This window comes from Symphalangus syndactylus, chromosome X, assembly GCF_028878055.3.
Source record: "Symphalangus syndactylus isolate Jambi chromosome X, NHGRI_mSymSyn1-v2.1_pri, whole genome shotgun sequence".
In the NCBI taxonomy this organism is placed as follows: domain Eukaryota; kingdom Metazoa; phylum Chordata; class Mammalia; order Primates; family Hylobatidae; genus Symphalangus; species Symphalangus syndactylus.
Genome location: NC_072447.2, coordinates 53,340,229 through 53,357,086, shown reverse-complemented (window position 1 = coordinate 53,357,086; position 16,858 = coordinate 53,340,229).

Below are 16,858 nucleotides of genomic sequence, written 5' to 3'. Positions count from 1 at the left end.
AGAGGAATTAACAACACAGGGCATTTTCAGCGGTGAGGTTTTTGTTTGTTTTTTGCAATCCTGATGCATATCTGGCTCTCGTGAAGCCATGGTCATGTCTTTCTCTCTCTCTTTCTGATGTGCAAGCAGCTTTCTGGGTCTAATTATAGATGTAGTCTGTGCATCCTTGATCAATAGTTCTGAGTGTCCTCCCGCCCGAAGAGCCGTTTAGTTCTTGCTGATGGGCTGGCATTTCAACCTCTAGCTCTGAGTGGGAGTTTCACACTCCTCAACCCCATCAGCGAAGCCCCAGCTTCTCCCGGAGCACCCTTTGAATTTTGCAGAGCTTGGATTGACCCCCATCTCAGGAGGCCCCATCTGCAGGGAGGCCTAAGGAGGCTGAAGAGAAGCCTGACAATGTCCGGAACTACAACGGGAGACTGGGGTTCAAAGCACGGCGACAGCCAGAACCGGGAACAGAGTCAAAGAACGTCTCCCCTGAGCTACCCCCTCAAAGGAGGGGCAGAGGAGAGCCGCTGGCAGCAAGAATCCACCTTGGGAGCAAGGCAGCAATCCATGTGCTCGTTCCCAATTATCTTTGGTAAAGCCATAATCGTGCTGGCTTTTGAGGCCCAGAAAGCCACTGTTTGCCAGCTACTGTTTAATAATGAGAGATGCACAGCACAGGGGTAGCAGGGAAATGAAGAGGCAGAGCACAATTTGACCTGCAGGGCACAGGAAACCGTGAAGCAGAGAGACGCTTAATAATAGGGTTTTACCAGATGAGAGTGAGTGGCTGCCCGTGTGGCTTGGTGCTGTCTCTGAGCACGACCTCAGACAGGCTCTCTAGATCAGATCCATGTCCTCTGCCAGGCGGGTGGATGCTGTGCGAAAGTGAAGCTGGGCACAACGTTGAGTACCCAGTGAAGGAAGGCAGGGAACGGGAGAGAAACAAGGGCTCCAAGCAAGGTGTTGGCTCAGACTCTCGGTGCCCCAGAATAGAGTGCTGGGGGAAGCTCCCAGCTCCCCTATACTTGGGCCTTTTTCCAGGGCAGGCCTAGGCACAGGCATGGCAGGGGAGGGGAGGTACACCCATGGACCACTTGAAAAGCAGCCGGCGTGGGTAACGCTCCCACGGCCGCCAATCCCGGGCCTGCCCGTTCCTATGGAAACAGGCGCCAAGCTAGGAGCCTGCTGCTGGGAGCCAAGTCCCAGGCGGCTGTCAGGCTCAGCTGCCGGCTGCCCGCTGGGACCTGGAAGTGCCCTTTTCCAAAAACCATCCCTGCTGGCTCTGAGTCAGAGGGGTCTCCCAGCATCCGCTGAGCTCAGAGCCTGGATGGAAGAGGGGCGGGAGGAGAAGAAGGGGAGCGAATAAAAATATTTACGCTTAACAAACACTTTGATGTTTGAAGACTGTGTGTACAAATGAGGGCTGGGAACATCCTTGGTGAAGGGTTGGTGTTTCCAGGCAAATCTTTTCATGCACACGTGCACGTGCGCGCGCGCACACACACACACAATCTCCAGCTCTCTTTCTCTCTCGATGGGTTTACATTATCACTGAAGCAGAATGCAAAGCTGAACTTGGGAAAGATGTGAGTGGTGGTGGATGAGCACCCAGGTACCACACCTGTGTACCTCTGTGGGCCTCCTCTGTCAGCCCCGATGTCGCTTGCGGTGGCTGGTTGGAGGGTGTAGGAGGCATCTGGGGCTGCCTAGCCACTTGAGGTGTGTTAAGAAGGCTGCCTGCTGGAGCTGCCACACGGCTGGGGGCTCCGGGTCTGGAGAGGCTTGAGGATCAAGTGCAGCAACACTGAAGACAAGGCCATCATGCCCGGCATTCTGCACTTGGGTGAATGTGAAGCCCTCTTCAGAGGAAGTGTGCAGTAAAGACTTGCACTGGGGTTGACCTTTATCTTCAGAGGTCCTGACAATTGAAAACAATGTGTGACACTTGCATCATGCCCAGGCAGAGGCAGCGGCGGTGAGGAGCTTGGGCTTTGGAGCCAGACAGTGCTGGCTGCGTGGCCTTGGGAAAGTCACTTAACCTTCCTGATCCTCAATTTCTTAACTTAGAGGTAATAATAATAACCACCTCATTGTGTTATTGTGTGGACCAAATATGTTAAAATATATGGAATCTATAGTATTTGCTTAATAAATATCAGCAAATATTATTGCGTTCATCTGAGAAATGGTGACTGAGCCTGTACAAAATGTCCCGGGACCCATGTTAAGTCTTTGGAGGATACAATAGTTACTCGGGCAGGTAATTTGCCCTAGGGGAGTTTATAGTTTGGTGAAGAAGCCAAGAGAGGTACATTAATAATTAAGAAATAGGCAGAAGATACAAAGTGAAAGTTCAGCAGTGTCCACTACCTGTCCTCCCTCAAATAGTTCTTTGGAGGTGAAAATAAGGTAGTGTAGGTATGTATTACTCAGGGAAGGCTAGCTGCTGTGACAAACAACCCTCAAGTAGCAGTGGCTAAGCACCTGCAATGGCTAAACACCTGCAGTGGCTAACCAACCTCAGTGGCTAAGCACCTGTGGTGGCCAAGCACCCACAGTGGATAAGCACTTACAGTGGCTAAGCACTTGCAGGGGCTAAGTACCTGCAGTGGCTAAGCACCCTCAGTAACTAAGCACCTGCAGTGGCTGAGCATCCTCAGTAGCTAAGCACCTCCAGTGGGTAAACACCTGCAGTGGCTAAGTACCTGCAATGGCTAAGCACCCTCAGTAGCTAAGCACCTGCAGTGGCTAAACACCTTCAGTAGCTAAGCACCTGCAGTGGCTAAGTACCTGCAGGTGTTTGGCATTCACTTTTCCATGAGGTGATTCAGAAGCCCGGGTGCTTTCCAGCTTCTCCAGCCTTGGATTCCTCCACTGGCCCTTTCCATCCAGTGAATGGAGGAGGGACAAGAGAGCATATAGGACTGTGTGGAAAGTGTTGGAGACCACGTCTCAGTCTGGCTGCATTCTACTGTCCAGAATCCAGTTTTTGGCCCCACCTAACTGCAAAGGTTGCTGGGAAATGTAGTCTTCCCATGTACCCAATGGGTAAGTAAAATAGGGATTGGTGAACACAGTGTTATATCTGCCACAGTTGGAAAGGACTTTGAGAACTCAACAACCATACAATTTTTGGGGGGCAGGGATGGTTGTTCTGAGTACTTATTGCTGTGTTATAAGCCACTGCAAAACTTAGTTGCTTAAAACAATAGCATTTATTAAGCTCATAAGTCTACGATTTGGGCAGGGCTCAGCAGGGACAGCTCTTCCCTGTTCCACTCAGTGTTAGCTGAATTGGCTGGGAAGCTGGGGGCTGGATTATCTGAAGATCCCTCACTACCATGTCTGGTGGTTGATGCTGGCTTGTTGGCTCAGACAGCTGGGGCTGGAACAACTGGGGCTTCTCAGGTATCTCTCTATATTTCCTTTTTGTTTGTTTATTTTTAAAAATGTATTTCAAAATAAAAGAGTGCAATTGGAATGTTTCTAACACAAGGAAATAATAAATGTTTGTGATGATGAATATCCCAGTGACCCTGATTTGACTATTCCAGCATTGTATGCTTGCATCAGAATACTCCATGTACCCCATAAATATGTATGACTAGTATATGTATTCATAATAATCACAAATAAAAATTATAAAAGCAATTTCTTTAGTTTTACTTGTATACATTCAAGGAGTACAAGTGCAGTTTTGTTCCATGGATACATTGTGTAGTAGCGAAGTCTGGGCTTTTGGTGTAATCATCACCCAACTATAATGTACATTGTCCCCATTAAGTAATTTCTCATCCCTGACTCCCTTCCCACCCTGCCATCCTTCTAAGTCTCCAGTGTCTATTATTCCACACTCTATGTCCATGTGTACACATTATTTAACTCCCACTTATAAATGAGAACATGCAGTATCTGACTTTTTCTTTTGAGTTGTTTCACTTAAGATAATGGCCTCCAGTTCCATCTGTGTTGCTGCAAAAGACATGATTTTATTCTTTTTTTTTATGGCTAAGTAGTATTCTATTGTGAAATATGCCTCATTTTCTTTATCCAAACATTCACTGATGGACACTTAAATTAATTCCATATCTTTGCTATTGTGAATAGTGCTGAGACAAACATATGAGGGCAAGTAAAAATTATATTTATGGTATACATATAATGCTTTCATACATGTATACATTGTGAAATGGCTAAAGAAAGCTACTTAACATATGCATTACCTCACATACTTATTTTTTCGTAGTGAAAACACTTTAAATCTACTCTTTTAGCAATTTTCAAGTATACAATATGTTATTAACTGTTGTCACCATGATATACAACAGATCTCTTGAACTTACTCCTCCTTTCTAAATGAAATTTTGTGTCATTTCACCAACATCTTCCCAATCCCCCCACCCCTCTCTATGTTTCTGTGCGGTCTTTTCATGTGGCGTCTCCAGGATGGAGGCTTCATAGGGTAGCAGGGCTCCCTGCATGATAGCTCAGGGCTCCTAAGGCACATGTCCTAAGATAAAACAGCACAAGGTCTTTCCCAACCTATCCTTGGAAGTCAATCCCACCAGTGACATCAAGGGATAAATTCATACAAACGTCTGGTTCATAACTCTTAAAGGCAAGACATTTTTTGTGGCTTTATTGTGCTTGGTTCAGAGGCCCCTCTTGCCAGGATCAGTCATTTCTGGGAGGTTCCTTTCCTTCTCTGGAGGCTTATAAGTCCCTGGGACTAGCAGACTAGAAATTGGGGGAAGAGCCATGATGACGGTCACTGAACTGCTTATTGTCAAAGCTTCCTGCTAACATTGTCCATGCTCTTAGAGCCCACCATGGTCCCCAAGACCTTCACTGAGGCTCCCAGGGCCATGGAGCTTAGAGTCCAGATCCCAGGATCCATGCAGCGCCCCCAGCAGAGGCTCTGCCATTTCCAGGGCCTATGTGGAAGCTTGGCACTGGTTTCCCCCAGCACCTGCCACCTCTAGTGCCATCCTGTTGATCTTGGATTCCCCTCCTATTCCTCATCCTTGCCTAGTGACTTCTTCCTAACTAGGACCTTATATGCTCCTCACTCATGGTGCCTGCAGAAATACAACTTCTTGAGGCAGGTTCCCACCCTTGGCCAATTAGTGTGAGGCACCAGAATGATGATTTCTGCAGAAAGACTCTCTTAAGAGGGGACAGCGTGCACTAAAGGCACTCTGAGGCTTGGTCCATCCAGATTTAGTAAGACATTTATTTTTAGTTAACCCTGGCCTCCAGGCCTCATAGCTCCTCATAAGCTCTTCTTTACCAGGTTCCATCCTGCCATCCTTCCAAGCATTTTTTTTTTACAAGGTCTCTCTGTGTTGCCCAGACTGGAGTGCAGTGGTCTGATCACGGCTCACTGCAGCCTTGACCTCCCGGCTAAAATGATCCTCCCACCTCAGACCCCACGTAGCTGAGACCACAGGCATGTGCCACCACACTTGGTTAACTTTTAATATTTTTTTTGTAGAGATGGAGTCTCATTATGTTGCCCCAGCTGGTCTCGAACTCCTTAGCTCAAGCCATCTTCCCTCCTCAGCCTCCCAAAGTGCTGGGATTATAGGCATGAGCCACCATACCCAGCCCTTCCAAATATTTTAAAGAAGGAGTCTGTCCTGAATCTTCCAGAGCCCAGATGGTGTGCCCCAGAGGCTCGGGGGAGGAAGACCTCACTTCTAATCTAGGAAGAAGTTATGCTTTCATGGTGATGGTGACATGTTGTCCTAGATTGACTGCCGTTTGAAGAGATCCCGTGCCTAGGATTTGTGTGAAAGGATTTCATTTGAGAGGGCATCCTAGCCAACACCAGTTGGAAGTGGGGAAGCCAGATAGGGAAGGGGAACAAGTCAACACAGGGTGTGGTAAAAAGTGTCTGGGGCTCAGTCCTACTGGGCATTGCCAGGAGGTAGTCACCCTCAAAGTCATCATACCCCAGGGTGAGGAGCCAGGGTGTTTATTTGCCCACTCCATGCATCCATGGTGCAGAGCTGCTGTGCAGAGTGTAAGGTCGTTGGCACTCCCTATTTGCCCTGCACCACGGAATGCCCTAAGGCAGAGAGTGTGTGGGGATGCTGTAGGAATGAGGACATATGGGCAGGACACCAACAATGTCTGTCACACACAGGAATGGATTTTGTATTTTAGCTTTTTATTATGTAAAGTGTCAGATGTTCACAAAGTAAACAGAATAGTATAACAACCACCCATGGACCCATCCCCAGCTTCAACAATTATCAACATTCTTTTTTTTTCTTGTTTCAAGTATGCCTCTGAACTGACTTTTATAGAATGGAGAAAACATGGTAAGAAAAGGAGGGCAAGATTCCAGATAAAAAGAGTCAGCTTACCAAAGGCACGGGGATGCAAACCAGCAAATAAGCCTGCAGTGCTCTTTGACTTCTGTGTCACCTGCATGATGGAGACATGGAGTTCAAGTGAAAAGTTGGCCTGGGATCAGCCTTGGAGAGCATTAGAGAGCAGGATAAGGAGGGCATGGAGAGACATTCTCTGGCAAGTTGTTGTGTAGGTGAGTAACCTGATTGTCTCAGCTTGGGATTTCGAGAAGAAGACCCTGAGAGAAGGAATCAAGGACAATGAGTTATTTGGAAGGTGGTTGTAGGAAATAGCAGGGGAGTAGAGAGTTAATTCAGAGAAGGGAAGGCAGAGATAAAGGATGTTATTAAGCCAGCTCCTACCAGGGCAACTAGGGTGCAGTCCCACTGGAACTCTGGGAGACAATGCAGAGCACGGCGGCTCAGAGTTATCTCCAAAGTGGGGCAGGAGCTGGGGCATTTACCTACCAACTCCCCTTCCGTCATTGCTGGAGGGCTGTTTTCTAGGGGCACTGATTCCTTGGCCCTTCCAACTTGTGGTTCTGGGAAAAACCCTCTGAAGCAGAGATACGGATACTGGCAAGCGGAAGTCTGCTGGAACACGCCAGGCTGGAAAGATCTGGAGGAATATGGATGGGGCACTGAGGGCCTCTCACACACTGATCTTAGCTGGAGTTCATTAGGAGGAAGAATGTCTGATGGATTGGGGCAGGGACATTCAGGAGACAGGGACACCACGATGAGGCTTTTGCTGTGGTCCAGGTGGGAGGCGATAGAGTTCTGTGCTGGGAGAATAGGAAAGGAGAAGAGGCGACAGATGGGGGAGAGAGAGATTGGGGAGTTATCATCGACAGGATTTGGCAACTGATCTTGCATGTTCACACATAGGAGGCAAATTACCAGAGATAGATTATAAACAATGCTCAACCATAGTAGATACATTTTTAAACTTCTGGTAAAGCAATCAAATTCATCAACAATCCTGCTGGGTCTCTCTCAATTCCAGAAACTCAGCCAGGCACCCAAAGGCTCAGAGGCAGACGATTAAGTGACTGAGGGGCTGGCATCTTCTCAGATGTGGCCACAGGCCCGGCTCATTCCAGACTCTTCCAGGTTGTGCTGCAGCTAGATGAGGGCCAGTGAGAGCAGCCCTGGGTAATGAGTCAGGAAATCCAAGAGCAGGTCTTTTCTCCTCCACTGTACAGCTTGGGGCAAGTCACTGGGCCTCAGTTTCCTCAGCTATAAAATGCGAAACATTGTATGCACTCTCCCCATCATGAAATATTTGTTATGAGGACCCAACATGTTTATGTGTCAGTATGGCTCTTTTGATTTTTCTAGCAAATGCATTCCTCTTCAATACCTTAGTCTTGAAACTAAATGTCCCTTAGTCTGAGAGTTCTGAGACCACTATGACCCCCTGCTCTGCCTCTGCCAACTCAGCAACTTTTCCTGCATATCTTTGCTTTTGTGCCCTGCTAACAAAAGAGAAATTTCTCTGTCAGTGCCCTGCCCATATCCCTTCACCCTTTATGTCCCCGTCCTTTGTGTGGCTATAAAGGAATACCTGAGGCTAGGTAATTTACAAAGAACACAGGCCTATTTGGGGCACAGTTCTGTAGGATGTACAAGAAGCATGGTGCCAGCATCTGCCTCTGGTGAAGGCCTCAGGAAGCTTCCAATTATAGTGGAAGGGGAAGGGGAGGAGGCATCACATGGCAAGAAAGGAAGGAAGGAAGAGAGAGAGGAGGGAGGCGCCAGGCTCTTTTTAACAGCCAGATATCATGGGAACTAAGAGTGTGAACTCACTGAATCCCATGAGGACGGCACCAAGCCATTCATGAGGAATTCACTCCCATGACCAAAACACCTCTCACCAGGACCCACCTGTAACTCTGGGATCCAAATTTCAACATGAGACTTGGAGGGGACCAATATCTAAGCTCTCTTTCAGAATATCTACACGTCTGTACCTGAAAGCATCCCACACCCCAGAAGGCAGCTCTGCCTCTGTGAGGCAGGCCAGAAAGGCAATTATAATACCTGATGGCAAAAGGGACTTTGTAGATGTGATTCAGTTAAGGATCTTGAGATGTGGGGACAATCCTAGATTATCTGGGTAGGTCTTTATTAGAGGGAGGCAGGAGGGTCAGAATTAGAGAATGTGATGTGACAGTGAAAGCAGAGGAGAAGAAGGAGATGCGACAAGAGTAGAATAAATCAGAGTGATGCAGGGCCATGAGCCAAGGAATGCAGGATGCCTCTCCAAGCTAGAAAGGGCAAGGAAATAGGGTGTCCCCTAGAGTCTCCAGAGGAATCCAACCCTGCTGACCCATTTCAGATTCCTGACCTGCAGGAGGTAATATAGTTGTGCTGTTTTAAGCCACAAAATGTGTAGTAATTGGTTACAGCAGCAATAGGAAACAATTACATTCAGAAATTAACACTGCTCTAAGAGTAGCCCTCGTTCTGTGCCTGATGGGAAATGGTGGATACATGCCCCAACTCCTTCATCTTTCGCATAGAGTAACACTAAGGCAATCTGTTTGTTTGTTTGTTTGTTTGTTTTGTTTTGTTTTTTGAGACAGCATTTTGCTCTGTTGCCCAGGCTGGAGTGTAGTGGCATGATCATGGCTCACTGCAGCCTCAAATTCCTGAGCTCAAGCAATCCTCCCACCTCAGCCTCCCGAGTAGCTGGGACCACAGGTGCTTGCCACCACATCCAGCTAACTTTTTAATTTTTTGTATAGACAGGGTCTCACTATGTTGCCCAGGCTGTTCTCAATTTCCTGGCCTCAAGTGATCCCCCTGCCTTGGCCTCCCAAAGTGCTGGGATTACAGGAGCAAGCCACCATGCCTGACCAAGAGGCACCTGTTTTATACCATTTCTCAGTTTCCCCTGGGGTTAAGCACCTATAACTGCTGCGATAGCTGGCTTAATAATTACCCCTTTTTGCCTTCTTTCTTGTATGACTGTAATACTTCCCTGCCGAGGACTCCTGGGATACCTTCCCAAATAAACCGTTTGCACTTAGATCTTTAATCTTTAATGTCAGGGTCTCCTTCTGAGGGAAACTGATATGGTTTGGCTGTGTCCCCACCCAAATATCATCTTGAATTGTAGCTCCCATAATTCCCATGTGTCGTGGGAGGGACCTGGTGGGAGGTAATACAGCAAGTATTTTCCATGCTGTTCTTGTGACAGTGAATAAGTCTCACGAGATTTGATGGTTTTATAAATGGGAGTTCCCCTGCGCAAGCTCTCTTGCCTGCCTCCATGTAAGATCTGTGTTTGCTTCTCCTTTGCCTTCCACCATGATCATGAGACCTCCCCAGCCACATGGAACCTTGAATCAATTAAACCTCTTTCCTTTATAAATTATCCAGTCTTAGGTGTGTCTTTACTAGCAACATGGGAACAGACTAATACAGAAACCAATCCAAGATAGCCCACAGAGAGGGGCCCCTGTGGTCCAGCTACATTTCATCCTCAATCCTATCAACTCTGTGAAGGTGCTTGTGCTCCCATATTTCAGATGAGAAAGCTCATCCCAGAATCTGGACTAAGTGCCACAGCTGGAAAGTGGAGCATTCCAGGTTTGAGACAAGGTGTGCCTGAATCTAACACTGTGCCTTGTTCATGGGAAAGCTGATGACAGGGGTCACAGAACTCCTGATGCTCAGGGGAGCCCACACCAAGTGTTCCTGTCTTCTGCCTTGACCTCTTTGCCTTTTGATGGTTGCCTTGGGCCCACTGCCTCCCAATCTTATTGTCTCATGGAACTGTCACACTCAATATTTGCACCTGTGTTAGTCTGCCAGAGCTGTCATAACAAAGTACTACAGACTGGGTGCCTTTAATGTATTGTCTTACAATACTGGAGACCAGAAGTCCAAAATCAAGGTGTTGGCTGGGTTGGTTCCTCTTGAGGGCCGTGAGGGAAGAATCTGTTCCAGACCTCGCCTTAGCTTGTGGGTGGCTGTCTTCTCCCTGTGTCTTTACACTGTCTTCCCTCTGTGTGTGTGTGTGTGTCTGTGCCCAAATTTTCCCTTCTTAAAAAGACACCAGTCATACTAGATTAAGACCAACTTCATCTTGATGTGATCATCTTCAAATATGGTTCCAAGGATGGTGACATTCTGAGGCACTGGGGGTCAGAACTTCAACCTATGAATTTGGGGAGGACAAAGCTCAATCCATAGCAGCACTTGAAGGACAGTCTTTCATAACAGACTTGTGGAGTCACGGGCATTTTCTGGATCCTGATGGTCTTTTCTTGGGGCTCTAGAATCCATCACCTTTTCTTTTTGAGGGGTTGAAATGTCGAGGCTAGCCAGGTATGAGGCAAGGAGGCACCTCTATGTGTCTGGTCAGCTGGTGGGAAGGTGGCGATGATGAGTTGATAGGTTTCTGTTGGTGGGGAAGAAGATCAGGTTGCCAACCTCAGTCTGTGCCCCCCTGGGTCCTGAAGGAGAAGGCCAGTCAGTTGAGACCTGCTTTAGGGCAGACAACAATCTTTCTTCTTCCCTATTATGTCCCAGTGCCTGGCACTGTGCTGGGCACACAGCAGGGCCCCAGTGAGTCTGCTGGTTGCTTGACTGGACCCTGGACGTCTGGTCACTTGGTAGAGTTGCACAAACCTTGGGTGTATGGGCAGGATATGAGGTTGTAGTCAGAGGGAACTGAGTGTGAGAGGAGAAAGAACAGAGAGGGGGCCTGGGGCCTGGAGAAGCTAAAGAACCGAATCTGCCTAAGGCCATGTTCACTGAGTGCAAGTCGCATCAGCACTGGGTAGGCTGGGGCAGTCTGTGGAGCTGGCGCGGCAGCTCACCAGCAAAAGCTGTGTGCTTGTATTCATCTGCCTGGGAAAGCCAAAGTCAGGGGCAGGGGCAGGCAGGGAAAAGGAGCTCTCCAGGAGGAAAGGAAAGAGGAAAATGGGAGCTAGAGGGGAGAGAGACAGCTGTGGTTGGTCTTTTATTCATTTTCACAAACTGAGTGGCTGAAAACAATGGACATTGCTTCTCTCACATTTCTGGAGGCTGGAAGTCTGAAATCCAGGTGTAGGCAGGGTCGGTTCCTCCTGGAGGCTCTGAAAGAGGTTCTTTTCCATGCTTTTTTTCTGGCTCCTGGTGGCTGCCAGGGATCCTTGGCATTCCTTGGCTTGTTGCCACATCACTCCAGTCTCTGTCTCCATCTTCACATCACCCTCTCTGTGTGCCTTCGCCCCTTTTCTTTTCTTATAAAGATACTAATCATTGGATTTAGGGCTCACTTTGATCCAGGATGATCTCATCTTAAGATCCTTAACTTAATTAACTCTACAAAGACCCTTTTTCCAAGTAAGGTTACTACATTCACAGGCTCCAGGTTGACATATCTTTTGGGACCACCATTCAACCTACTACAGTTTTTGATTTTGGTCCCAGGCCCAATCCTTTGAACTTGGACTGAGGCTTATGGAGAGGTTGCTGGCTGGTCTCCTGAAAGATTCCATTCCACCATTGCAGGACACCAATAGGCTTCTCTGGTGCCTGGTAAGAAGTGGGTCCTGGGTGAGAAGGAAGGCACAACCCCTCCCCTTTGCAGAGCTTGGTGTGAGGGTGGGAGTGGGGAGCAGACAGTGCTCTGTCACCTGCCTCCAGAGTTGAGCCTCTGGGCCAGGACCTGAAACTGCATGTTTCACCTGGGTCACCAAAGATAATAGCTAATAAATTCCAACATGAGACCAAAATGCAGATTTTTTCAAAGGAAACATCCAAGAACCAGTTAAAGGACTTTAAATCCAGAGGAGGACATAAAAGGTTGAAGAGAGAAGACACTGGATTTTCTGAAAGTAGATTTCTTTGGAGACAACTGATCACTTGCTGGGAGCCCCCGGCCTGGCACATAGAAAAAAGGGCTAAGACATATGTGGGGGTGGAGGGAGGGTGCTCACTGAAAGCCAGAAGGAATGACGTAAGCACTTCACTTGGAAAACCTGAGGATACTTGACTCCTGCAGTTATCTGGGTTCTGTGGACTGGGATGTGGCATGCCTTTTTTCTCTGAGAGGCTATTTGCCTGAGGCAACAAGGGAGGGAGTGAGGAAGGCGGTGGAGAGAGAGAGAACGCTGCTTCTATAGAAAAAAATGACTGCCCTGCCCTTAAATAGCATGCCAATTGTGCCTGAATCCTAGGCACTAAGTACTGAATCATGGTAGGAATGTTGGTCTGGAAGACTAAACCCAGACCTTCTTTGTCTGCGATCCATGGGCCTAAGGCTTTAGAGGTCTTTGAACCCCCCCAAATTCTACATGAATATTTACAAGTAGCTGCAAGTGAACATTTTTTTCTAGCGGTAGAACCCATCGCTTTCATTAGATTCTCAATGGAACTTGGGATTTCCCCAAAAGCTGAGACCGAATTAGACATGATTTAGGGCCTGTTTAGCCTGATGTTCCAGGATCTCAGGACCCCTAGACTCTGGGAAGGGTGGAAACTCTGAGGGATCAGTTGTGGATCCAGATCGACCCATTGTGTCCAGCTCCAGGGTCCACTTGATGAGCAGTGTGTGGTGGGTTGAATTGTGTCCCTACAAAATTAGGTTGAAGTCCTAATCTTCAAGGCCTGTGAATGTGACTACATTTGGAAATAGGGCTTTAGCAGATGGAATCAAGTTAAGATGAGGTCATACTGGAATGAGATGGGCCCTAAATCCAATGACTGGTGTCCTTATGCGGAGAGAGAAATTTGGAGACACAGAGGGAAGAGGCCATGTGAAGACAGAGGCAGAGATTGGAGTGATGCATCTAGGAGACAAAAAAACCACTGGGGCTACCAGAGGCTCTGAAGAAGCAAGGAAAGATTCTTCCCTGGAGCCTTTGGAGGAAGCTTACCCCTGCAGATCCCTTGATTTAGGATGTCTAGTCTCAGAGCTATGAGAGAATTGATTTCTGCTGTTTTAAGCCACCCAATTTGTGGTAACCTGTTATGGCAGCCACAGAAAATGAAAGCATAGTGTATCCGTGTTTTTATGTTCTTAGTTCAAGGCTGTTTACTTGGCCTTATGCCTTGTCTCCCAGCTGAGAAATGACCCACAGTGACTGGGCTACCTGCAAGAGAGACCCTTGCATCAGCGATTCAAGAGGTATTCATATGCCAGGTGCCCATTTATACGTTTCCACCCTCCTTCTCTGGTTTGCAAAAGAAGAATTGACTTCCCTGGATTGTATTCACCCTGAGGGTCAAAGGAGCCCCCCATAAGTTCCAAGGGGGCAAGTTTTAGGCTCCAGGGCCCTACACAATCTAGCCCCCTCCTCCCCCAGCCCTACATGACACTCTCTTCACCCCCTAGGCCTAGTCACACTTTTGGGACCTGGAATATGCAGACTCCTTCGTGTCCAGGGGCTTTTGCATATGCTGTAAGCTTTGCTAGAGATGTCCTTAAAACAACTTTTAACTATAGAAATTTCAACCATATACAAAAAGAAAAGAATAGTCAAGTGAATCTCTATGTACTCAACACCTAGCAGTAACAAGGACCAGCTCATGGTCAATCTGTTTCATCTATACCCTTATCCACTCCTTTCTCCTCCAGCCATATGATTTTGAAGCAAATTGCAGTATTGCATCATTTTGTCTGTAAATATTTTGGTGTCTAAGAGATAGGGACTTTTAAAAAAGTGAACTGAAACATCATCATGTCTAAAAAAATTAACAAATTTTTAATAGTATTAAACATCCAGTGAGTGTTCAAACTTCTGATTGCTTCATAAATGTCATAATTTGCTAATGGTTTGTTTGAATTGGAATCCAAATAATGGCCAAACATAGCAAACAGTTATCTCTAAGTCTCTAAGTTTTCCCTCTTTTTCTCTCTCCTTTTGCAATTTATTTGTGGAAGGAAACCAGACTGTTTGTCTTATAGAGTTTTTCAGTCTGCTTAAGGATATAAGCCTCCCTCTGTCACTTGTATTTCCTGTAAATTGGATAGTTAGATCTAGAAACTCCAATAGATTCAAGTGCATTGGGAGTAGGGGGCTGTTGTGAACATGATCAAGAAGAACATGGTGTCTGGATGGCTCTCCTCGTTTCTTGATGGCCCTCCTTTTGAGTTGATGATATGGTTTGCATGTGTGTCCTCTTCAAATCTCATGTTGAAAGGTGGCCCCCAGTGTTGGAGGTGGGCCTAGTGGGAGGTGTTTGGGTCATGGGGGTGGATCCTTCATGAATGGCTTCGTCCTGTCCTTGGGATAATAAGTGAATTCTTGATCTGTTAGTTGATGTGCGATCTGGTTGTTCGAAAGAGCCTGGCACTTCCTCCTTCTCTCTCTTGCTTCTTCTCCCACTCTATGACACACTGGCTTCTCTTTGCCTTCTGCCATTTTGAAAGTTTCCTGAGGCCCTCACCAGAAGATGCCGGCCCTATGCGTTGTGTACAGCCTGCAGAACTGTGAGCCAAATAAACCTCTCTCTTTATGAATTGCCCAGTCTCAGGTATTTCTTTATAGCAATGCAAAATGGACTCACACAGTTGATAATCACTGTCTGCATCCCCTACATCAAGGAAATGTGCCCAGAATTCTCCTTACACCTTCTGTACCCAGTCAACTCTTACACAGACCTTGGGTCTCATCTCAATAATTATTTTCTCAGGGAAGAGTTTCCTCACCCACGTAGACTAGCTCACATCCTCTTGTTAGAAATGCTTATGGCACCGTCATAGCTCATACCTTTATTTAGGATTCTTTGCTAAAGGTGTGGCTATCCCACAAGAGTATAAAATCCTTGAGGTTGGAGGCTGCATCTGTTTTCCTCCTCATTGTATTTCCAGTTCCTGGCATGGAGTAGTTGCTCAGTGAGCATTTGTCGAATGGATGAGTGGGTGGGTTCTTTTGCTTTTGGCATCCTGGAAAAATCTGGAGTGGGGCTGGAAAAGGAGTGAATCTATGAGATGGGGCTGATGTCTTGCACAACCCAGGTTTTCTACAGAATGTTTCCATGGACAGAGCACACTCGCCTTGTGGTGTCACCCTCTGAAGGCCTTGATGTCCTGCCATGTCTACCTTGCACTCCTCCAATCTTGCTGCTGAATTGCAGAGTGCGGCTTGCCCCTTTAGCGCTGGGTGGCATTGAAAGAAATAAATTATTTCTCTCCTCCTCCCCAATCCTTGGAGACACAGAATATCCCATCTTTAATCACTGCCTAAAATGCAGGATTTTTATTTCCTGGATTAGAAAATGTTTCCCTCCCAGAGAGGCCTGATGTGCCTTCCAGGGAGCCCTTTCCCTCTTCCTTTGATCTTAGAGTATTCCACCAGCCACTGGCTCCTGATGAATTAAACAAAAGGAGAGAAACTCAGGAATCTGCAAGAAGCAAGCCAAATGGGCCAAATCATGTGGGGAGGGTGCCCAACAGGCTGCTGGCAACAAGCTGGAAGATTACCAGCCTGCCCCTCCAGGCCTGCTCCTGGGGACCATCTCAAGCCAGAGGGCACTGGAAGGTCATGTTTTCCCATAGTCCCCCAGACTCTTTGGAGGATGTGGCTGCAGGAGGATCAGGAACTTCTTGCTTCCTCCTCAGGGGAAGGGGGAAAAGGAAAATCAGGCCTCACCTGGTGGTAACTGCCTTTAGCTCAGGGCAGGCTAAATGAGAAAACCCAGAACAACCGCCTGTGGCACTGATCTCGAGGTTGGCACCTGCCAAACCTCAAAGGGGTCAGAGAACTCCTGGCTCCTGGTGCTGGAGGGCCAGGGTCCCTCATAGGCTCAGCCAAACATCTGAGGATGACCTAGGGTCAGTCAGGCCACTGGATCAATGGCTGGCCTCAGGCAGGTTTGGTTTGCTGGACATTCAGCCCAGAGCAACCTTACACCCTTGTAGAGGGTGTCATTCTGGGAAGGAGTCTGCCACAGTTTGCTCATTGGCTTGACTTTTTCTGGGGCCTTCTGGGGGAAGCAAGATGATGTATTCTGCATCTTTTTGTCCCGTCTGTTAGATTTAACATCAATATTTTTTTAAAAACCTATAATTTTTAGCTAATGAGACCTCATATTAAAACCCGGCATTCCACAGCTACTTTTTGTTCATAAGTGTGGTTCTCTGAGGGAGACATCTTGGGAGGTATTTACCTATGGCTGGGTGGCTACTGTCACTCAAAATGTTTTGGGGACACATCTCATGGATGTGCCTTTTGGAACCTATGCCATGTGCTTTTAGGCTTCAGTGGCACAGCAGACCTTGGTCCTTTGGGCCACGCCTTGGTGGCCAGGTTGAGGGTGGCCTTAATGTGGGGTCTGGGTCTGTCTGGCTCATGCCACTGTGCCCAGCACCCAGCAGAATGCTCAGGAGATATTCGTAGGATTAAGGAATGTTGAACTCTTTTCAGGATCAGAAATGAGATGTGATGAATCACAACAGCAGGATGAGCTTGACTCTCTTGCTTGGCTTGTCAGCGGCCCTGGAAGGTGTTTGCAGAAAACGACGGAGTGATATGTCACCCCTCTGGCACATCCCCAGAGTTTGTAGAGCTGAT